The 24,076-nt window shown below is 40.2% G+C and overlaps 1 long non-coding RNA gene and 6 other non-coding genes across 7 annotated transcripts; 1 reads left to right on the top strand and 6 right to left on the bottom strand.

Moving 5' to 3' along the window:
* Window positions 1–3,310: 3,310 nt before the first annotated feature.
* On the bottom strand, window positions 3,311–3,401 carry TRNAY-GUA (transfer RNA tyrosine (anticodon GUA)). Its single transcript is given in 2 exon segments — window positions 3,311–3,346; window positions 3,365–3,401. It is a non-coding gene; the product is annotated as a tRNA-Tyr (tRNA).
* A 2,978-nt stretch (window positions 3,402–6,379) lies between these two features.
* TRNAY-GUA (transfer RNA tyrosine (anticodon GUA)) lies at window positions 6,380–6,468 on the bottom strand. The gene is given in 2 exon segments: window positions 6,380–6,415; window positions 6,432–6,468. It is a non-coding gene; the product is annotated as a tRNA-Tyr (tRNA).
* Window positions 6,469–9,565: 3,097 nt separating this feature from the next.
* Window positions 9,566–9,638, top strand: TRNAA-AGC (transfer RNA alanine (anticodon AGC)). Its single transcript has one exon. It is a non-coding gene; the product is annotated as a tRNA-Ala (tRNA).
* A 1,259-nt stretch (window positions 9,639–10,897) lies between these two features.
* LOC143669377 (uncharacterized) lies at window positions 10,898–14,542 on the bottom strand. The gene is made up of 3 exons (XR_013168889.1): window positions 14,476–14,542; window positions 11,452–11,536; window positions 10,898–11,113 (listed from the first exon to the last, which is right to left on the bottom strand). It is a non-coding gene; the product is annotated as an uncharacterized LOC143669377 (long non-coding RNA).
* On the bottom strand, window positions 11,289–11,376 carry TRNAY-GUA (transfer RNA tyrosine (anticodon GUA)). Its single transcript is given in 2 exon segments — window positions 11,289–11,324; window positions 11,340–11,376. It is a non-coding gene; the product is annotated as a tRNA-Tyr (tRNA).
* Window positions 14,543–20,538: 5,996 nt separating the features above from the next.
* Window positions 20,539–20,611, bottom strand: TRNAK-CUU (transfer RNA lysine (anticodon CUU)). Its single transcript has one exon. It is a non-coding gene; the product is annotated as a tRNA-Lys (tRNA).
* A 2,812-nt stretch (window positions 20,612–23,423) lies between these two features.
* Window positions 23,424–23,495, bottom strand: TRNAP-AGG (transfer RNA proline (anticodon AGG)). The gene has a single exon. It is a non-coding gene; the product is annotated as a tRNA-Pro (tRNA).
* Between the last annotated feature and the right edge of the window lie 581 nt (window positions 23,496–24,076).

The raw sequence follows: 24,076 nt of genomic DNA, 5'->3' as shown, positions 1-24,076 counted from the left end.
ACAGTATTGAATAGGGATTATTCTACCTTTAAGAAATGGGATTTATATTAAAACATGGCTTTTCTTAGGGGGCATACTTCCTTTCAAACCAGCACATTTTCTTAAATTTTAATTTAATTTTGAGCTTTGAAAAATTGTAATTATTTTTGAAAAATTTTTAAAGTTTTTTAATGCACTGTTAAATTTGAATTTTGAAAATGTAGTTTAATTTTGCAAATTCTAATTTTGGAAATTTAGATTTAAGATTTAAACTGTCAATTTAGTTCAACACTTTAAATTTAATTTTGTGAATAAAATGCCTAAAATGTTAAAATGTGTGCCAATTATTTACTTCATTTAAAAAACGGATGTAGGGCCTGTTACATATTCGCGTTACTGTGTTTATATTTGTATTTAGATTGCTGAACTGTGGGCATGTGCATCGCGGCCCTCGGGGCGTGGGGCGGGCTCGTCCCCCGGGCCCTGTCCTCACTGACCCCCCCCAACCCACACGCCGCTTTCCCTCGAGCTCCGCGCCGCGGGCATCCCGCAGCGGCCCATGCCGAGAGCGGCGCCATTCGAGGCTCCAGCTGTGAGGCCGCTGCCGGCTTCGTGGTGGGGCCTGCGACGAGTGTGAGAAAGACTATTATAAATCCGCCCCCGCAACGGCTCAATGGAACTTCCATCCCGCTCCCATCCTGGGCGTGATGCCCAAAGGGCTGACGCGAGTGACAGGTGTACCCACAGTTACAATCTGGGGTGAGCAGAACGCGTGTTTATGAAGTAATGCGGCACCGCGCCCTTTCATGGAGTATCTAAATGTCTAAAAACTAGACTCCAGGAGTTCTTACCTGTCCATTCTATTGGAAATAACTTTCTGTCTGTTGTTCTCTGCTCTTTTATTGGAGGAGTGAGAGAGGAATAGACCAAGCTGCCTTTATTTCTTCTTTTTTAAAAAATATTGAGAAATAGCCCCACACATACAGTCCAACCATATTATACAATCAATGACTCACAATATTATCACAAAGTTGTGTATTCATCGCCATGATCATTTATTTTTAGAATTTATATCACTACAGAAAAAGAAATAAAAATTAAAGAACTCATTCATCTCGTACCTCTTACCCCTCCCTGTCATTGACCACTAGTATTTCCATCTAATCAATTTATTTTACCTTCTATCCCCCCTATGATTTATTTATCTTTTATCCATATTTTTTAATTCATCTATCCATACCCTGCAATCACACAGTCACATGTAAATGCTATGTAGTTCTTGATTCTCTTCAAGAATCAAGGCTACTGAAACACAGATCAAGAGTTTCAGGTACTTCCCCTCTAGCTACTCCAATACACCATAAACTAAAAAGGGATATACATATAATGTGTAAGAATAACCTCCAGGATAATCTCTGGACTCTGAAGTCTCTCAGCCACTGAGACTTTATTTTGTCTCATTTCTCTCTTCCCCCTTTTGGTCAAGAAGGCTTTCTCAATCCCATGATGTTGGTCCTGGCTCATTCCCTGGAGTCCTGTTCCATGTTATCAGGGAGACTTACACCCCTGAGAGTCATGTCCCACGTAGTGGAGAGAGCAGGGAGTTCACCTGACAAGTTGGCTTAGAGAGACAGAGGCCATGTCTGAGCAACAAAAGAGGCTCTCTGGGGGCGGGGGGTGGGGAGTGACTCTTAGGCATAATTATAAGTAGGCTTAGCTTGTTCTTCGCAGGAATAAGCTTCATAGATGTGAACCCCAAGATCGAAGTCTCGGCCTACAGAATTGGTTGTCCCCACTGCTTGTGAGAATATCAGGAATTCCCCAGATGGGGAAATTTAATATTTCCTCCTTTCTCCCCAGTCTCCCAAGGGGACATTGCAGTACTTTTTTATTTTCTGTCCAAATTACTCTGGGATATAGCAAGGCATCGTACTAAACTGTGCAAACCAACAAGATCTCATCCCTACTAAAGAGTCTATGTAATTATGGTACTCAAGAAATAAAAGTTAAATTAGATAATGTGCTACCCAAAATATAAATTTTGCACCATATAAACATTTCTCCCTTTGGTCTCACACAGAGGGTGAAGTTTGAAAATATGGGCCATATCATTCTTTACACACTATCTGATTTACCTTAGTCCTATCCAGGTCAGCTTCATTCATATCTCTAGATGAAGTCTGATCCGTTTTTCAGCTTTGTAAACAGTTGCTGAATGGGGTAATGCTGACTTTTTTACAGTTTCAGTGCTCTGAGTCTCAGCAATTTCAGGGAGCGACCACATTATATACAAACAGCTCAGTATCTCAGAATTAAAAAATATCAGTTACAACTCTTAAATATATGTGATTGTTATAAGAGCTTACAATGTAGGAACTTTTGTAATAGGCCCCAAACGGATAACCCATGCTCTCAACTTCAGTTTTCTGAGTTTGTATATTATAGTTAATCCATATGAGTGAGGCATAATAATATTTGTCTTTTTGTTTCTGACATTTTATTCAACATACTGTCCTTAAGATTCACCTAATTGCATGCCTCCCAACTTCATTCCTTCTTGCAGCTGCTCAGTTGTCTGTTGTATGTGAACACCACAGTTCCGGCTTCATTAAGTTCTTCAGCTGTTGAACCCTTAGGCCACCTCTATCCATTGCGCATAGTGCTGCCATAAACACCAATGTGCAAATGTCCATTCGTGTCCCCACTCTCAGTTCCTCCAGGTATACACCTAGCCACAGGGTTGCAGGAACATATGGCAACCCCACCTCTAGCCTCCTGTGGAACCACCACACTGCCCTCCGAAAACCTGTGCCTCTCAGCTTCCCTACCAACAGTGAATACCGCTTTTATTTCTTAACAACGAAGTCAAAAAACTGTTGACGGTGAGTGAGAGGAGACCACATCTTGAAGTTGTTTCAGAAAACGCGGGTGAGGGGTAGATGGTGAAAAGAATGGCTGTCAGTTCTGCCCCCGTGACAGCTGCAATAGGACTTCATTATACTGTTTTCCCCTATTTTGTGTATATTTGTTGTCCGTAATAAAATGTTCATTCAAAAAGTACTAACATAACAGAAGGTTCCAAAGGGCCATTGCGCTTCAAAAAACAAACAAGCAAACAGACAAAAACGTTAAATGAAAACCTTGGGGACAGAGCCCTTCCCACTTCCTGTGCTTTTTCAGGAATTCAGTGAAAAGGAGGTCTTCCTGGAAACCCCGTCTTACTCCCATGCTCCCGATGACAGTCCATGAAAGCAATCATTATTGTCCAGTATCCATGGGAGCTAAGGTGTGATCAGTTAGTGAAATCCACGCTGGGCTTTTCAAAAGCAAGTCCTTCGAGCCGGATTCGAACCAGCGACCTAAGGATAACTCTTATCTTATACATCTACAGTCCTCCGCTCTACCAACTGAGCTATCGAAGGGCTTCTAGCTACAACTTTATTAATATTTCTTGAATGGTCTGCCTTAATAACATGCTTTTTTTTTTTTTTTAGCTTTGATTATATTCAACTTTATTTCTGAACAAAGGGTTAAAAAATCAATATTATTGAAATGGCAAACCTCTTAAATCAATCTATGGATTATCCCAAAATCCCAGCTGGCTTTTTTTTGAGAGATTGACAAGGTGATTATTAAATTGATATGGAACGCAAAGAACCTAAAATAACGAAAACAATCTTGTATAAGGACTTGTAAACAGATTTCAAAATTTATTTTAAAATTTTAGTAATGAAGATGAAATGGTGATGGTTTAAGGGTAGGTTTATAGATAAATAGGACAGAGTAAAGGGATAGGAAACAGACCCCCACATATAGTCAAATGATTTTTGACAAAGGTGCCAAGTTAATTAAATGGAGAAAGGATAGTCTTTCACAACTGGTGCTGGTACAAGTGGATATTCTTATGTGCAAACAAAACAAAAACTTAGACTATTTAATGCCACTATCAATGTATTTGACTTTAACTCTAACTCTACCACATTATCAAAGGCCTTTTAAATGTCCTGCATGCTCAATATTCTTTTTCTCTTATTCTTTGGCTTGATGAGTATTAATTATTACTGTATTTTCCTATATACTAGTTTGAAAATTACACATCTTTCTTTGGGTTGTCACCTAGAGATTTCTTATGAAAGACTAAGGCAGAAGTTAAAAAGGAAGTTCATCCAAAATCTTTAGCCCCAATTTCTATCCTCCAAACTTGTTTGCCATTATTGCCATCCCACAATAAATATTTATTGTGTTAATCATTCCTTTCTGTCTCTATGGCTTTCCATCTGGAATTCATTTCCCTCTTATTGAAGAACACTCATCAATAGTTACTGTAATTTAAATAAATTCATGACAAATTTCCTCAGTACTGGGGCTGTACGTGAAAATGTCTTTATTCACCATATGTTTTAAAGATGGTTTCCCATAAGGATTTGCAGTTATTTTCTTTCAATAAATTGAAGATACCATTTCATTGTTGCTATACTTATAGTTACTTAAGGAAGTCAACTCAGCTGTTCTTCTAATATTCGCTCTTTGAAAGTAATTTTTTTCTTCCCTGGATGCTTTCAATATTTTTCCTTTGGCTTTGGCTTTCAGCAGTTTACTCTGATATACCAGTGTAAGGTTTTCTTTTTGTATTTCTCGTAGAAATTTTCAATTTCAACTTTGATCACTTCAATTACAACACAACTATCCTGAAATTTATGTAAAATTTGGAGTAAATTTTACTCCAATGTACTGAACCTGCCCTCACAGGTCTCCCTGAGATCACACAGCGCTTCTCCCTCGGGCCCCGCGCAGCCTGGCCCCGGCGGTCCGCGCCGCCGGTGTTTGGAGCGACCCTCCCGGGCCCAGGCCGCGTTCGCGGGACTCGACGCCCATCCGGATCGCCCACCAGGGGACGCCCACCAGGGGACGCCCCCACGGACGCCCACTAGGGACGCCCACCAGGGACGCCCACCAGGGGACGCCCACCAAGGGACACCCACCACGGACGCCCACTAGGGATGCCCACCAGGGGACGCCCACCACGGACGCCCACCACGGACGCCCACCAGGGACGCCCACCAGGGGACGCCCACCAAGGGACACCCACCACGGACGCCCACTAGGGATGCCCACCAGGGGACGCCCACCACGGACGTCCACTAGGGACGCCCACCAGCGACGTCCATCAGGGTGGCCCACCAGGGACGCCCACCAGGCGGCGCCATGCGCTCCCTGAAGGTACAGCCGTTCGCCGCGCGCCCCAGTGCGAGGGTGTCTGTTAAATTCATTGTTCATATTTATATTATTTATGAAAATATACCCTCCCCTGGGGGGGGATATATTTTTTCACCCGCTTTGGCCACGAAGCCACCTGGAAGCAGATGACAAAAATGGACAGTTACAATACGGACTGACAATGTTTCCCCGGACAGGCCCCAGCTGTGTTCCTAAAACACCAGGGGCCGGGCCGGCTCCCCAGGGCTCTGCCTGCTTTCCCACACTCGCTCGGTTAACCTCAAGGGGGACAACTTCCAGTCGATTGGGAGTCCTCACTCCTGGGGTGCGGAACGGGATAAAGGGGGGTACAGATTCGGTCCTGTTTCTTAAGAATCCTTAACACTGACCTCTTCTAAGCACGGCAACAGTGGGCGAAATGGTTTATTTAGAAAGATCGGGATGGGCTGTATATTTGGACTGTAGATGGCCGGGAAGTGATGGGTGATGGGAATTCATTGTACTACCCACTTCTACATATGTGTGACATTGTCTCTATTAAAAGCCTTCTTGAGAAAGTACCAGAATAACGAGGCCCCCAAAGGCCGTCGCGGATACAAACCTCCAACCAAATGTAAAGCAAAAAGCCCTGCCTTCCCCATCCTTCTCACGCGCCTTCTCGACAGAACTCTCTCGGGGGCGCTGCCTCTGATTTGTTTGGTCCGTTGTGGACACGGCGGGAGGCCAGGTTCTAACCCGGTGGCCCGAGTGGGAATCAAAACTACACGGGATCGCGAGAGCGGCAAGCGAGTCAGGCAGGACACCCAGGGCAAGTGTGAGAGGACGTTGAGGGGAAGAGCGTTTCGTCATTCTAGGGTGAGAATTTCGCAGGGGAAAAGTGAGACCTAAATATTTCAACAATCTGGCTGCTAAAGGTATGCATTGCAATAACAGGTACGCAGCCGAACTTAACTTTGCTAGGAGTTAATATATCACCAAGTAAACTCATTTATATGCCTCAGTTCTTCTGATGACAGGTGTTGGCAAGGACCGTGTGGAAACAGCACTTGCATTCCCTTTTTCAGCAATTTAATTCTTTCACAGAACCGTAGGTGGCCGTACATGGTATTTTTTTGCTGGAGTAATATCAGACAACCCCGGGAGAGAACTGAAGTAGTTGTGAGAGAATTTTCAAAAGCTTTCGTCCTTCGAGCCGGATTCGAACCAGCGACCTAAGGATTACCTGGGAACACAACCTACAGTCCTCCGCTCTACCAACTGAGCTATCGAAGGACACAAACGTCTTTCAAAATACCATAAATACTGTTTCTGTTTTCATGGTTTGCTTATTTACATCCATAGTTATTTGGAAAAAGTACAGCCAACCCTAAGGCCGTCTTCTTAGGCACCAAAAATGTTCTGTATGCTCATGTGGTTAGACGTTTCATGGATTTATAAAAATGTAAAATTCATTGAGTTGTACATTTAAGATCTTAGGATATTATTCTATGTATATAATAATTCAAAACAAAAACACTCCGGGCATTCCATGCCCATGGGCATCCCTAGGTATAATATAGCTGTGATGAATCCCTCAAATCACACCCAATGTCCTGCTGTTCTGTTTGATTATGCCCTTCTTTCTCTCTCAAAAGTACCTTAGCGGATAGTGTAATGGTGGCTCAGTGGCAGAATTCTCACCTGTTCTTACCTGCCATCCCTAAGACCCTTCGTTCCCCAGTGCCTGTCTATGTCGGAAAAAAAAAACATCTTAACTTGGTGGATAAATGACATGGTTCCTTTAAATACAGACAACTAAAAGTAGAAAAGATTACCAGGGTTGTGAAACACAGCAAGGCCCAGAGCATTTTGGTACTATTGAGACTCTCTTTTCTGAAAGTTGATTGGGAGCTCGTGTATATTTATTATTCTAATGATGAAACACATGTTTTATTTTTTTGCTCTTGTGTGTGTGCAAATTTTCTTAGTTTGGATAAATGATTTGGGAGTAATTAAAATGAAACAAAAATTTAAATGGTAATGTAAACATACATTTTTCATAAAAAATCATCAAACACTGAAAACTGTTCACTGCTCAGGCTTCCTTGCACCTAAGGCAGGACGGACACAAATGGAGAATATGCTGAAGCAACTGGAGATAAAAAGCATTTCCTGATGATGGACTTAAGGAAACAATTATTCTATAAAATATCTTTGTTTATTAAAATAAACTTTCTCTATACCTATATTGTTTTAAAAAGTCCAAATACTTCTTCAAATGGCAACATCTACCATCAGAAATATTGAGACCACGTAGTTGATAATTAACTCAGTAATTAAGTCCTTTCCATGAGAAGCAAAGAGAATATAATCTGGTAACTTTCCTTTTAATGTTCCTAACCTAATAGAGAGTAAGCTGCTAAAGAGGAGGCATTCTAAGAAATGGACAGTTTTTCTCCCACATTATCAGGTGTCCTACCTGTGCCCTGGATACCAGATAGAAAAGCAACAGAGATGCCAAGATGTGCTGAAATTTCAGAATGGTGCTGGACATAATTGCTGCTACAGCAAGGAACTGCCTCTGCTGGAATGCAGAAGTATTACTAGGGTAATTTAGAAGAATAGGAAGCCTTCAGAAAGCAACCAGGAAGGAGAAAGTCCACTTTCCTTCTCCAGCTTTACAGTCTCCCTCTGGCTTCCCTTTAGGCAAAGCCTAACAGGGAGTCAAGTAGTAAAGTAGCAACATAGTTTACAGAATCCTGCTTCCATATCAGAAAACATATTAAAGAAGGCTAATTCAATAGCTTAACAATTGGCAACATTTTTATGTGGATTTTAAGACAATATTCTGGTTCTTAATTCTACCTTTGTGGGAACTGAGAGGTTGAAGAATGTAATACCTGATTCAATGTTATTGAAAACTAGAGCTCCCAGGTCATGGCTCAAAGCCTCCCGGACCAAACAATAGCTCCCAGTTTCCCAGTCAGTTATGCCAAGGTACAACCCATTATCTAAGCTATGGATTAAACTGTTTTCTTTCACTCCAATTCCACACCTGTACTAACGGAGTCGTGAAAAATAAGCAAGGAGAAAAACAATGAGTGGAGGCCAAACTGATTTTTGTAGTTGGGTAAATTTTATATAGTGGGGAAGAGTAAGGAGAATGCACCTAGGTGGTAGTGAGAAGCAAAGTGAGCTTGGCTTTGAGCCAAATTTTGAGACCACTGGTAGGTTTCTACATATGTTTGTATCACCTTAAACTCTCTTGTTTAAAAAAAGGGGGGAGGAGGGACAGTAAGGTGATCAGTTTCTTCCCGTAGTTATCCACTTTTTGTCAATCATGATTGCAATGAAAAAATAAAAGAGGAGAGCAAGCATATATAGATCTTGGAAAGGCCTAGGGATATAAGAAAACTTTCTTAAATATGATGTTTGGCCTTCTCCATTTCATTTTTTTTTTAAATCACGCTGGACCAATTTAGTTGAAATAGAAAACAACATTAAATCCTAAGAAGAGGAAGTCTCTAATGGTGGAATTTCAGGGAAAGAAGCAGTTGAAGATGCAGATGTTGGGTGAAAGCCTTCATAAGGCTTTCCTGTAGGTGATTGGCCCCTAGCAATGCCCATAGATCATCCTTTTCAGTATCAGCTTCCACTGAAAGCTCCTAGCACCATACTTGGTACCTGGTACTCAATATAGAACCACGAAGAAAAGTGACAGCAGCCTTTGTCTTTTTTGCAAGGACTCTGGCCCAAAGGCTGCAGAAATAGGTATATTCTCTCTCCTGTTAATGTTTTCCTTAGAAAAATAACTTGCACACACCCCTTGATGGAATGCAGAACTGGAAAAGCCAGAAAGAAGTGAAAATTAACTGGAACCCACACCTACAGTGCATCCACAGAGGAGGTGATCCTTAGTGACTGATAATCTGTTTTGGGGGGCTGCAGCTGGAATTTTAAGGAGGGTGGGGATTGGTGGAAAAAATTGGAAAGGCCAAAGCCCTACCTCACAGTTTGAGAAACATCATTTTCCTTCCAGGTTGCATCCTCAATTTCCTTCTGTTCCTGGTTTCCATAGATTTGATTTCAGTGTTAAAACTTATGCCCAATTTCCTAAACAGGTGTTTTTGTGCATTCCACGCCTTGTCCACCTGAAACCTGTGGCCTTCTCCACCTGCACCCTGTGGTCTTCTCCTGACAAGACTCAGCACGCCGGGTTAGAGGTGACTCTGAGGGGCAGAATTTGTTTTCGGGCTTTTAAATCACTACTGATTTGCAATTCCACACTTCGTTGCGTTAGCTAACAGCGACTACAAATAGAAGTGACCCAGCCCTGAAGTAGTTCCATAGATTAAAGGGGGGAAAGAAGGTACCCATTTTCAAAGCAGACGGGGAATTAGCTCAAATGGTAGAGCGCTCGCTTAGCATGCGAGAGGTAGTGGGATCGATGCCCACATTCTCCAGGTTTATGTCACCACCGGACCCACAACTGCACTCTTGGTCTTTCTTTGAACACCTACGAATTCTGATAGTGCGATTCTGGACTAAGTAGGGACAAGTTCTCCTGGAAGGTTCCTTTCCGGTTTTGCAGATCTGAATGTTGGTCTCTGCCAGGTGGATTAAAAAAATCTGCACTTCATTCCTTCACATATTAATATTACATTTTAATTCTCTAGGATCTATTTCCCACATCTGACCTCATCGAGGACTACCTCAAGCTCTTACATACAGCTGAAGCAAATTCAGCTTTCTTATTGAGACTATGGAGAGTAAAAAAATGTGTAAATTTGTCTTTTCCCCCTTACACTTCCTCTTCTGGAGTCAACTGGCTGTATCCTGGGTGCCGCTGCTGCCGCTGCTGCTGCTGCTGGAATATGACAAAATACGATCTAAAATATGGGAGGGGAATTGCTCTGTCGAATCTATCCGGATTGGAATTCTTGGTACCTTGGCGAGAAGTTTCATCCGGGACTATCTAATAACCTTTGCATCCAAGGCTGAAAGTTTCTTTCGCCCCAAACTTACTTAGAAAAAGCAAGGAGTTAATCGGTACCGTCCAGTTTAGACTAGTCTCCAGCCCCTAAAAGAGGTAGTTTTCCAATGTGTTAAAGGCAATAATGCTCAAACCACAATCCTACTTCAACAAGCCTGGGCTTTTGCGTCCTTTATTAACTCTTCAGGTGGTTCTTCTAAAAACCAAAGTTTAAGAATCCTTTACTTAGGAATAAAAGTTCTGGAGTATGGGAAGGAAGAGACAAAAAATTGCAAGGCATAAAATACTCAATCCTTACTTTGATCCAATATCGCTGACGGCGGGGACTCCTCCATAGTTATGCAGATCACAGTTCTGAGACAGGATAGAAATGAGATTAATATACATTAATGAGATGAGCACAAAAGTAGCAAATGCTTCCTTTGGTCAAGGGAGCTCTCTACCTTTTGACCTAATTCCCCCACGTGGGTAGGAAACCCTGCCCCTCCTTTTTTCTTTCTTTGTCTATTATTTCCTCCGGAAACTAATGTTCTCTTCTACTTGTATTTCTTAAAAATTGCTGCACAGCACATTTAAATAACCTAGGAAGCTTATAAAATACCAATGCCGGGTCCCATCTCCAAAGCGGCCAGAGCATAGGCATTGCTGTAAAATCTCCCCAGGTGCTTCTGATATTCACCGAAGTTTCTCAGCCGGGATTGAAAAAAACACCGCGACACAAACCGAGAAAGAAGAGGCGTGCAGCTGAATTTCATCCCCTGCGTCCCGCCGTGGGTGGCTGCCGGGATTCAGCGCCGCAGGCGGGTCGGTGCGGTCCGGCGTTTCCGCGGCTCTCGATCCTCCACTATATTCTCCAAACCCAGGGGACCAGCTTCAAGATCCTCTTCATTGGAACCCACGGCCTCACTGCAGCCGTTGACCATATGTGAACTATGGGGTTGAAATCTGATTACGTATTAATCATTGTCACGGAGAGCAATAATAAAAAAAAAAAAACCAGTAGATACTCGCTGCACATTCGGGATAGTCTTATGGAAATGCACATTGATAATATATTTAAAACGACTACACATTTCTGAGGGTGGGATAAAAGCTAATAAAAAAAAAAAAAAACATGAAATCCTTCGAGCCGGATTCGAACCAGCGACCTAAGGATGCCCGAGACACTCCACTACAGTCCTCCGCTCTACCAACTGAGCTATCGAAGGACTTACAGAAACCAAGCTTTTCACTAGGGATGCCATCTCTGCGCGAGGCCGGGACTTCCCGTTTCCTTCACCTACCTTAGTGACCCGTCTGCCGCCGCCGCCACCACATGTTTTGGTGATCCAGTTCCCCTTCGGAACCGTCGCCCAGCATCCCTCTTCCCTGGACAAGAGAAAAAACGGAACAAGTCCCTCGCAGCTTTGTAAAAAGGAAAAATAAAATGCTATGTAAGCACAAGGAACAGATGAGGATTTTGCAATGAAATGGGCAACTTTTATTGTAAAGAGTGGTTTAGATAATCAATTTTGACCTCCACCTATAAATAGGATTTGAATACTTTAATTTGCAACTTTTAAGAGGGTGATTAACGGAGGAACAAGGAAAGGAGGAAGGAGGAGGAAGAAGAGGAGGGGGAGGAAGAAGCGTAGGTTAAATAATGAAACTTCACGAAACTATACTAAAACTGTTCTTTAATAGACGTTTTTCCTGTAAATAAATCAGACCATCACACTAACTCTTTTAACTTAGCAAAGATCTGTCGGTGGGGATCTAAAACAATACATTTAAAAATTATCTATCTTAACATAGTCACTCAAGTACCCTAACAGAGAAATCAGGATTTAAGGGATGATTTTGATTATTGAATCATTATATAGATATTCCTCTTTTTTTTTTTGCATTTTATGTTATTTTAATACTTTAAAAAATATTTTTATTAACAAATCTTCAGACACATACAGTCCATACATGGTGTACAATGAATGGCTCAGAATATCATCAGTAGTTGTATATTCATAACCATGACCATTTTTTAAAATGTTTGCCTCGCTCCAGAAAAAGAAGAAAAAAGAAAAAGCTCACATATCCCATACCCATTACCCCTCCCTCTCATTGACCATTAGTATTTCCATCTACCCAATTATTTTACTTCTTATCCCCCCATTATTTATTTATTTTTTATTCATTTTTTTTTTACTCATCTGTCCATACCCTTGATCAAAGGAACATAAGACATAAGGTTTTCACAAACACACAGTCACATTGTAAAAGTTATATCATTATACAATCGTCTTCAAGAATCAAAGCTACTGGAAACAGCTCAATAGTTTCAGGTACTTTCCTACAGCCACGACAATACACCATAAACTAAAAAGGAATATCTATATAATGCATAAGAATAACCTCTAGGATAATCTCTCAACTCTGTTTGAAATCTCTCAGCCACTGAAACTTTATTTTGTCTCATTTCTCTCTTCCCCCTTTTGGTCAAGATGTCTTTCTCAATCACATGATGCCAGTCCCGGCGAATCCCAGGCATTTTGTCCCATGTTTCCAGGGAGATTTAAATCCCTGGGAGTCAGGTCCCACCTACTGGGGAGGGCTGTGAGTTTACCTTCTGAGTTGGCCTAGAAAAAGTGGCCACATCTGAGCAACAGAAGAGGTCCTCTGGGGGGTGACTCTTGGGCATAATTGAAAGTAGGCTTAGCTTTTCCTTTGCAGGAATAAGTTTCATCAGGGTGAACCCCAAGATCGAGAGCTCCGCCTATTGATTTGGTTGTCCCCACTGTTTGTGTGGATCTCAGAAATTCTCTAAATGGGGAAGTTGAATATTTCCTCCTCCCAGCAGTTCCCCAAGGGAACTTTGCAAATACTTTTTTGTTCACTGACCAAATTACTTTGAGATATATTGGGGCATCACACTAACCTGGACAAACCAACAAAATCTCATGCCCTATTCAAGATTCCATGTACATGTGGTATTCAACTAAACTGATCATACATGTTAAATTAGATAATGTGCTACCCAAAATATAAATTTTGCACCAAATAAACATCTGTTTGTTTGGTCTTGCACAGAAGTTGAAGTTTTAAGATATGGATATCATCCTTTACTATGTGTTCTGCTTTACCTTAGTCCTATACAGATCAGCTTCAGTCACATCTCTAGTCGAAGGCTGATCACTTTTTCAACTTTTTAAACAGTTCTGTATGGGGTACTGCTGACTTTCATAGCTTCAGAGCTCTAACTCTGAGTCTTAGGTGTCATATAAATACCTGAAGTTTCTGAGCATGACCAGGTTATACACAAATAGCTCAGTATCTTAGAATTTAGAAACAACTGTTACAACTCCTGTATATATGTGACTGCTAAAAGAGCTTACCATCTAGGACCCTTTACAATAGGCCCGAACCTGATAACCCATGCTTTCTACTTCAGTTCACCAAATTTTTATATTATAGTTAGTCCATATGAGTGAGGCATGATAATATTTGCCTTATTGTTTCTGACATTTTATTCAACAGACAGTCTTCAGGTTCATTCACCTATTTGCATGCCTCCAGATAGTCCCTTTTGCTTTCTGGAGTAGACAGAGGGAAATCCCTGAAATCTCTAAATTGTAATCCAGCTGCCTTGAGCTCTGATAATGACTGTATAGCCCTTAAACGCTGTGTCTGTGATTATAAAAGCCTTGTGACTAACCTCCATTTGTACCCAGTTATCCAGTTTTTCAACTTTAGAATTTTGTAATCACTAAAGACAGCCCCTAATGTTTATTAATGAAGGGTCTTGGGTCAGTCCAGAGCTAACCCACCCTAAGTCCAAAGTAATCTTGATAATTGAGAGTGGATCTAACCAAATTGGGCCTGTCTGACATGTGCAGTAGCTTAGACTTTAACCTATAAGTCACCTATACCGCATTCTGCCATTTTCTTACAAACTTTCTGTGACTAAGCATGTAATCAATCTGTCCATGCTCAATAATTCTTATTATATCATCTGGGGCCACTGTGCTCATTATCCTAAACCCTGCCCATCGTTTCTTTGCTAAAACTATCAGGATTACTGCAGTTCGAGGAGACAGATTTTGGGCTGCTAGGCCATCTGCTGTCCTCCTACAGACCTAGTAATAAACTCTTTCTTTCTTTGAAACCCCAGTGTCTCAAGAATTCGTTATTGAGAGCGCTGGGCAGAAGAATCCACAGCCTTTGTCTGGTAACAGAACCAATGAATTTTGCAAAGTTTAAAATTTTAGTCTAATTTGCTTAATTATCTGAGAGTTGAATTCATTTGCCCTTTTGTTAATGAAAGAATGGCTTACGTGATTTAGCTATATGTCAAAGAGCTGGAGAAGTTCACCTGAGGTGGTCCCCAGCATCAGGAATCTGTTTGATTCTTCACATTCCATTAAGTCATTTTATTGTGATACAATGGAGCCACATGCATGGAACAAATGCCTCTCCCCCCTCCCCCCACCTCTTCCATGGAAGTTAGGCCACTGAGATCAGTGTCACTCTTCCATGACACAAATATTTTTTTTTCTGAAGAAAAATTAAAAGCAGATTGCCAATCAGTTAATTCAATCATTAACCTCTTCAAGTCTCCATGAAACATTTTATTTTGAGTGGAGCCAAAATAAGAACTGGCCTGCATGAATTAAATATAATCTTTTATCTCCTCCACAATTCCATTGGTTAAACAAGTTATCCTATTTTGTAGATTTATTTAGTATTTTCTGTTTTGTCAAAGCACATTTTTCAAAAAGTTACATGCGTGACTCATACAAACGTAGAATGAACATGTCAAAAGATTTAACTCAGTGAGGGAAGCAGCAGATGGTAAAACTGGTTCAAAGAATTATATGAAAGACAGAAATATTTTTAGTCACCGAAAGAAACAATGCTTAATCATATTGATAAATGAGCTACAGAATTAGAAAGTGCCCTACAGGGCAATAAAACTAACTTTTTTCTGCAAAGAAAAAAACTAAAATTTTACCAAAGTTCATTTGCACCATTACCAGCTATTGAGGAGTTAACACTTATCCTTACAGAGTTGTAAAATACCCTAAGCAATAAGTAGTAAGCAGTAAGCCAAAATAAAGATGCATTTCTTATAGAGCAGTGCTTCTCTACTGGGGCAATTTTGCTCACCAGGGGGCATTTAGCAATATGAGGAGACATTTTCGATTGTCATAACTGAGGGCGTGTTATTAACATATAGAGGGTACAGGCCAAGAATGTGCTAAACATCCTACAATGTACAGAACAGTCCCCAGGACAAAGCATTATCCAGTGCAAAACGTCAGCAGCTCAGGGGGATTAAGAAACCCTCCTGCCCTAGACAGAGAGAAAAATCCTTGGGCCGACCTATTAGAAATGCTCTAGGTCTAGAATGACATTGGAGAGACAGGCAGTCTTCTCTTCCTCCCCCTCCTCTTCCTCCTCCTCCTTTATCTAAAGGCTGGGAAAGCCTGACAATGACAAATACAATAAATTTACTTTTTGAAGTTAGTCGGTATGAAGCTTTTTAAAATTTTTTTTGAGTGCATTTACTTATTATTTTTTGGTAGATGCAAGGTGTGTTCCATTTAGAGCTATTTCGGATATAACATAATCAAGATATTAATGGGAGGTGTGCCAGCAGGCATTTAACACACAGAACCGAAAAATGAGTACCACCCTTTCCCTCTCCACCTCCCTCCTAGGCTGCTGAATCGTTAAGCTGGCACCCAGCCAAGCAGCTGGTAAGTCAGAGGATTCAGACAATATCCATGCAAAAAACGTGGAGAATTTGAGAAAAATCCATTCACTCTGCTTTGGGTGTGTGGTTAGAACTCATGTTGTGCAAGGGAGGAACCGATCTGAGTCCTGTGAAAGTTTTATAACATAAAGGCAGGAGTCTGGGGGCATTTGAGAAGGAATCTTGGAAGATTTGCTACAATGAACAACAATGAACAACTGAGAACATGCTCTCAAACAAAGGCATTTGTATGGGAGTGGGGGCACTTATTTTATACCACCTCCTGGAGTACTTGAAATTTTTGTATTGAGCATGTGTTAATTTTCATTTTAAAAAATATAATCACTAGTAAAATAGGATTATGTTTTTTGCAAATCCCTAGAAGTTCTAGGGATTTGCAAAAAAGAAAAGAAAACAGTTTATGCAGCAAAAGGTAGAAATAAGCAAAAAACCAAAATAGCCCAAACACAGAACTAATCATAATTATAATTAGGAATTGGTCAACACCCGTATTAGAGAAAATTTTAAGTAGAGTCAACCCAATATCCAACTATAAATTCCATACTTAAAAAAAGTATTCAAAAAGGATAAAAGTAAAGGATTGGTTGTATGTATTGAGGGTACTAACTCCTTACTCTTAACAACTGGCAATTTAATGGAAAAAATTCAAGAGTTTATCCTTTCGAAAACATTTATATTTCAGAATAATCAATCCTGGTTGATGAGGAGCTATGCTACCACCACCTTTACCGATTTCCAAACACTTAAGAATATTAAACATCAGCTCCCTATTCTCTACCCTCATTCTGCCTCCTGGTAGCCTATACCCTAAATTTTAACTCCAAAAGTTTGCTCGTTATAATTATATTAAATTAGTGAGATCATATAATATTTGTCCTTTTGCATCTTGCTTATTGCATTCAACATAATATCCTCAAAGTTGATCTATGTTGTCACATGCATCAGAACGTCATTCCTTCTTTTTCTTTTTTAACTTGTTTTTATTGTATAATATAATATATATACAAAGCAAAAAAAGAAATAAGCAATTGTTTTCAAAGCACTTATCAACAAGTAATTACAGGACATCCTAGAGTTTGTCACGAGCTACCATACCATCATCTTAGATTTTTCCTTCTAGCTGCTCCAGAATAGTGGAGCTTAGAAGGAATAAATATTTTTTTATCATCACAGTTGACTTTTTGTTTTTTTGTGAAAAATAACATATATACAAAAGAGCAATAAATTCAAAGCACAACAAAACAATTCATTGTAGAGCAGATTTCAGAGTTTGGTATGGGTTACAATTCCATAATTTTAGTTTTTTACTTCTAGCTGCTCTAAGAAACTAGAGACTAAAATCAATATGAATTTAATGATTCAGCAATCATATTTGTCTGTTAAACCCTACCTTCTCAATATGACTCTACCATCACCCTTGAGCTTCCTATCCCACTCTTTAGGGGTATTTGGGCTATTCTCTCAGCATATCTTTTTGCGGGACATTATTCAACACATAGCACCATCCTTGACCTCATCCCAGGGCCCCGGGCATTCTCTTAAGTGGGTTACATTAGTGGTAGATTTAATCACCACAGGAGACAGGAACAATTATCCCCAATTTAATGAAACCGCGGGCCATTGAGTTTAAATCCTGAAGCTGAGTTTGAGTTTGAGTTTCCTTTCTAGCCAGTGACCAGAATTCTGGGTAGGGTGGTGGTCTTTTTTTTTTTTTTTTAGTTTAAAAATTCTTTGCAGTTTTATTTATTCTTGGATTATATCCCATTAAGGGAGAATAGACAACTTGCTGTAGGCATTTTACTTGAATTATTTTTTCTGTATGGATATGTTATAAATTTGATATACAGTTAGACATTTGTTTTTGCTTGTATTCAATTTCAGGGTTTGTTCTCCTTTCATCATTTTTTAAAAGATGTTTTTATTATATAGCATAACATATATACAAAGCAAAGAAATAAAAAAGCAATAGTTTTCAAAGCACTCTTCAACAAGTGGTTACAGAACAGATCCCAGAGTTTGTCATGGGCTACCATTCAATCTTTTCTTATTTTTCCTTCTAGCTGCTCCAGAATATAGGAGGCTACAGGGCTTAAATATTTTTTTATCATCACAATCGACTTCTTTTCTTCCTTTTTTTGTGAGAAATAACATATATATATACACAAAAGCTATAAATTTCAAAGCACAGCACCACAATTAGTTGTAGAATATATTTCAGGCTTTGACATGGGTTTCAATTTCACAATTTTAGGTTTTTACTTCTAGCTGCTCTAAAATACTGGAGACTAAAAGAGATATGAATTTAATGATTCAGCATTTATATTCATTTGTTAAATCCTATCCTCTATGTATAACTCTACCATCAATTTTGATCTTTGCATACCTCTCTTTAGGGATGTTTGGGCTATGGCAATTCTAAATTTTTCATATTGGAAGGGTCTGTCACTAATATGGGGTAGGGAGATGGAACTATCTGATGTTCTGGAGAGGCTAGGCTAGGTTCCAGGATTTATCTGAATCAGGGACCCATCTGGCAGTTGTAGGTTTCTGGAAAGTTACTGTTGTGCATGGAACCTTTGTGGAATCTTATATATTGCCCTAGGTGTTCTTTAGGATTGGCTGGAGTGGTCCTGGTTGGAAGTTGGCAGGTTATGATAGGTAGCAAGGTCTCCTTGAAGCTTGCATAAGAGCAACCTCCAGAGTAGCCTCTCAATTCTATTTGAACGCTCTCTGCGTTTAAATACTTTATTAATTGCACTTCTTACACCTGAATAATATTCCCTCGTATGTGTATACCATATTTATCATCTATTTTTAAGGTTTTTTTTTTTTAAGTAATACAAAATCTGTAACTTTCCCTAATCTAGTCCACATTCATTTTTCTGAAGTTCTGAATTCTTTATTATCTTAACATTTTCTAATTTACTGCTCTCAATTTCTACAACTACCATTTTCTCCTGACTGGGCTCCTAATGTAATCATCTACTTGACTTCCGGTCCCGATTTGCCCCCTCAGATCTGCTCTCCACACAAACGCCTGAAAGAGGAATCGGAGCTCCATGATGTCGGGGACTATTAAAGGAAGTCTCTATCTCCTGCCACTCTCCCCACAGGCCTTTTATTGTAAACAAAATAAATGGGTCCACCGAAATAAAAATTGATTCACAAGTAGGAGCTTGAAGGCTCATATTAAACATGTGGTCTACCAACAGAACAACCCAGTCTATAGCCAAAATAAAGTTGATAAAAAGCACTGAAGGATAAACTAAAGAATCTAGGGGTTGGCTTCATAAACATACAGTTTATGAACAGCAAGTCCACCTCCCTGGTCTCTGAAACATCTTCTTCCTCAGATTAACTGTAAATGATTTGATTGTCATTTCTTCTTCTCAAGTGATTCTGATATCATTGAAGCATTCTAGAACAGACCAACGAGAAGTAAAAAATACAAGACGTTTCTTTAATAATAAACTACTGTTACTTATTTATTTTTAAAACAGTCCTGCAAACTGTTTATGGCACTGGAAGTCTTTACCCAGCTCTTGCAGTCTTCCTTGCTTATGTCTATTTGCCTGTCCTTATTATTAAAAATAATAATCTCGTCAAATCACATTTGACGAGAACATTATTTCTAAACTGTATTTTGCTAAATAGTAGTACTTTAAGATGTTACTAGATGTTAATCTGCTTTAAAAAAAATGTTGACTTCCTTTACTTTTCTGAGCATAAGCAAGGAGATCTAAATTTCAGAACCCCAGGAAAGAGTAATCAAGAGTTTTATCTCATTTATTTTCTTTTTATGACAATATTAAATATTAGCTAATATTTCCCATACTGCATCTCACTGTGTTTTCAGCTCTCCGCTTCTCAGATATTGGAGGCAGAGCAGAATACGTATGCCTGTAGGTGTGTTCGTTCACAGTCAAGTCCCCTTGTGAATATTTTAAAGAGGGAAGTATTTGGTCTCATTTATTGCTTCGCTAGGGCAGAAATAGTGGACCGTGATGACACCTCTTTTCATTCCAGATACTGAGAGGCATGGTTTTTCCTTGTCAAATTAAAAAAAAAAACCAAAAAACTAAGTTGGCAAAGCAAAGATAAGTTTTGGACGAATTTTGTAGTATGTTTCAGATTTCACTCACCTCTCTTGCAACATGTATAAATTGTCTTGTGATGGCATGTTCAGAATTTTGCAATACTATGCTTTAGGAACAACATTAATCCCTTAATTTGCAGAAGGAAGAATTATGTACTTGGCCATTGGCGGTAGAGAAACCTGTCCTCCAGGGGTCACTGAAGATAAACCCTGGGCTCAACCCACCCAGCGAACCGCAGTCGCTCACGGCAATTTCAAGGTTCCATATTTCATCCTCAAAGTGTTCGGCTCTAAAGATGCTCTTGTTTAGTTATGGTAAAGGATCTTGTCTTGGAAATTTCTGAACAGTAGGATGAGCCGAAATAAAGTTGATAAAAAGCACTGAAATGAAAAAAAGAAAAAGTTACTCACTGAAATGGAAAAAAAGAAAAAAAGAAAAAAAGAAAAGGTTACGCACTGAAATGGAAAAAAGAGAAAAAGAAAAGGTTAAGCACTGAAACGGGGAAAAAAAAAAAAAAAAAGCTTCGCCCAACGTGGGGCTCGAACCCACGACCCTGAGATTAAGAGTCTCATGCTCTACCGACTGAGCTAGCCGGGCGGTTAGTACGCGCCCTGCCTCAACAGTCTATAAGGATAAATAAGAGCTTTTTTTTTTTTTTTTTTTTTTTTTTCCGAGGTTGGTGTTTCATTCCTTCTTCTGCATCTTTTCTCTCCTCCATTTTCTCTAATCTGAATTCATCTCAAAATGGCTCCAGAATCCAAGAGTTGAAGTCTCTGGATGCTTTTAGAATGAGTGTCACCTCTAAGACTCCAGGCCTGGTCATCATCCTGGCTCCATACCCAGTTCCCAAGTGCTCCCGTCCTTGAGGTGAGAACCCCCTGGGTCCTCTCTGTGGCTCTTCAGGACGGACTCCTGTGCTGTCCTCAATACTTGTCATCAGTGACACACAATATTGTCACATGGTGATGTGTATTCATCACCATGATCATATTTAGAACATTTGCATCACTTCAGAAAAAGAAATAGAAAGAAAAAAGAGAAAAAGTTATACATCCCATATCCCATACCCCTCCCTCTTATTGGCCACTAGTATTTTAATCTAACCTATTTATTTTACCTCTTATTTCCCCCTATTATCTATTTATTTTCTCACTCATCTGTCCATACCCTGGAAAAAAGGAGCATTAGACACAAGGTTTTCACATCACAGACACATTGTATAAGGTATATAGTTACTTCTGGACTCTGAAATCTCTCAGCCACTGAGACTTTATTTTGTCTTATTTCTCTCTTCTCCCTTTTGGTCAAGAAGGCTTTCTTAACCCCACGCTGCTGGTCCCAGTTCATCCCAGGAGTCCTGTCCTATGTTGCCAGGGAGATTTACACCCCTGGGAGTCAAGTCCCACTTAGCAGGGAGGGCAGTTAGCTTACCCGCCGAGTTGGCTTAGAGAGAGAAGCCACATTTGAGCAACAAGAGAGGTTCTCTGGGGGTGACCCTTCGCCATAATTATAAGTGGGCTTAGCTTTTCCTTTGCAGGAATAAGCTTTATAGGGGCAAACTTCAAGATCGAGGTCTCAGCCTATGGAATTGCTTATCCTCACTGCTTGTGAGAATATTGGGAATTCCCCAGATGGGGAAGTTGAATATTTCCTCCTTTTCTCCCAGTTCCCCAAGGGGATTTCACAAATACTCTTTGTATTCCCTGCCCAAATTACTCTGCAATGTATCTGGGCATCACACTAACCTGTATAAACCAACAAGATCCCATGTCCTATTCAAGATTCCATGTAATTGTGGTGTTCGACTAAACTGACAGACAGTACAATTTAAATTAGATGATGTGCTACCCAAAATATAAATTTTGCACCAATAAATATCTCTCCCTTTGGTCTTACACAGAAGTTGAAGTTTTAAAATGTGGACCATATCATCCTTTACCTTACATTCTGATTTACCTTAGTCCTATCCAGATCAGCTTCGTTTATATCTCTAGTCAATGTCTGATAACTTTTGCAACTTTTTATACAGTTGCTGTATGGGGTATAGCTGACTTTCATAGCTTCAGAGCTCTAACTTTGAGTCTGAAGTGTCACATAAATGCCCCAAAATTCTGGGAATGACCAGGTTATACACAAATAGTTCAGTATCTCAGAATATAGATATAATAGTTACAACTCCAGAATAGACGTGACTGCTGTAAGAACTTACAATCTAGGACCCTTTACAATAGGCCCCAATCTGATAACCCATGCTCTAGACTTCCATTCTTCAAGTATGTATTATTATCGTTAGTCTATATGAGTAAACCATGATAATATTTGTCTTTTTGTTTCTGCCATTTCGTTCAACATACCATCCTCAAGGTCCATTCACCTAGTTGCATGGCTCACAACTTCATTTCTTCTTGCAGCATTCAGTGCTCAGTAGTCTGTTGTATGTTTACACCACCGGTCCCTCTTCCATTCCTCAGTCATTGTACTCTTAGGCCACTTCCATCTATTAACACCAGTATGTGTCAGTTCCTCCAGGTATATACCTAGCAACAGGTTTGCAGGATCATACAGCAGCTGCACCATACAGCAGCTGCACCTCTAGCCTCCTGTGGAACCTCCACTTTGCCCACCAGTCGGGCTCACATCTTGCAGCTTCCCTACTAGCAGTGAATATGTATATCTGTCTTTCCACATTTTCTCTAGCACTTGTTTCTCTCTGCTCATTTTTCAACAGTTTTATTCACACATCATACAATCCAATCTAAGTAGTAGCCCCTCCCTCACCGTCATTTTCTGTATGAAGAAAAGGAAATGTCTTCATACAGATAATGGTGGCGAATATCTTTTAATAAGTGTGTACCTACTGGATGCTCCAGGGAAAGACAGAAACTGCACGTTCCTCTTAATATGCGGGCAGAATTCCCTCTCCTATGTGACAGGGGAATACTTGACGCTATCCTAAAGAGTACAGTTGAAATAAGTCATACAGATTTTCCAAGACCCTTAGTCAATAACGCCTGTGTTTCGATGTCTACATTTAAGTCCGTTTCTCTGATGCGATAAATGAATGATGGGTGGCATTGAATTTCGAGATGCCCATTGTGTAGGAGGTTACACCTTTCATATCATTAGAACCGTGAAGTTGGAACTGAAAGCTCAGAGTCGAAAATATTTGTGTTTGGGAAGTCACCCTAGAGCTAATGCAAAACTGAAGAAAAGCCAAAATTGAAAAGAAACCAAAGCAAAACAAAACAAACACCTTTTAATTTGAATAACCAAGCCACATGTTAGGACTACGTGCTCATGAGGCTTACATACTACTGTATGATGGAATAGTAATTTCATTTGAGGGCAGCTCTACCGTTTACGTCCTTCCAGAAGTTTTACTTTGAGCTACAATTTGCAGAAGAAAAGAGGGCTCGTCCGGGATTTGAACCCGGGACCTCTCGCACCCTAAGCGAGAATCATACCCCTAGACCAACGAGCCAGGTGAGATAGTGAGCTTCCCTTGTAGCTTGACTAAATCATAACTGACTGCCTCCGCTTTTTTCTTTTCTTTTTTTTTTTTTTTGATCTGGGAGTGTGTGTGTGTATAAGTAGGGAATGATCGATCACAGACTTTACCATCATCATTTTTGTTATTATTATTTTAACCAGATCACGACGACTCTGAACTTCCCCGCATTTCCCTTCAGCTCAATCCTTGCAAGGATCGTGTTGAAGCCTTGATTCTTCAAGGTCGCTTGACCTATCCTTTGTAGAAGGGTAAAGAACAACAACAAAACGTGGCCCTTGTTGAAAATGCAGAAAGTTGGACTCTTCCTCTCCCCAGATGTACCGAAGCAAAGGCCCTGCAAGGTCCGAAGTGCTCCTGAGCTCCTTTAAGGAAACTTGGCCCAGGCCCCCTTGCCAACATCCCAGGCCGGCGTGGAGTCGGTGGCGCTGTACGCCGGAAGCAAATGTGGGGAACCGGGTCCGTAGCTCTAGTGCCTCTCTCGCCGTAGAAAGTTCACGCGACATGGCGTGCAACTGTGAGGTCGCGAATAGTCGAAAGAAATAGGAACGGTA

The sequence above is a fragment of the Tamandua tetradactyla genome, chromosome 25 (assembly GCF_023851605.1).
Source record: "Tamandua tetradactyla isolate mTamTet1 chromosome 25, mTamTet1.pri, whole genome shotgun sequence".
NCBI classification, from domain to species: Eukaryota; Metazoa; Chordata; class Mammalia; order Pilosa; family Myrmecophagidae; genus Tamandua; species Tamandua tetradactyla.
Note: the sequence above shows the minus strand (reverse complement) of the source record. Positions and strands in the feature narration are given on the sequence as shown.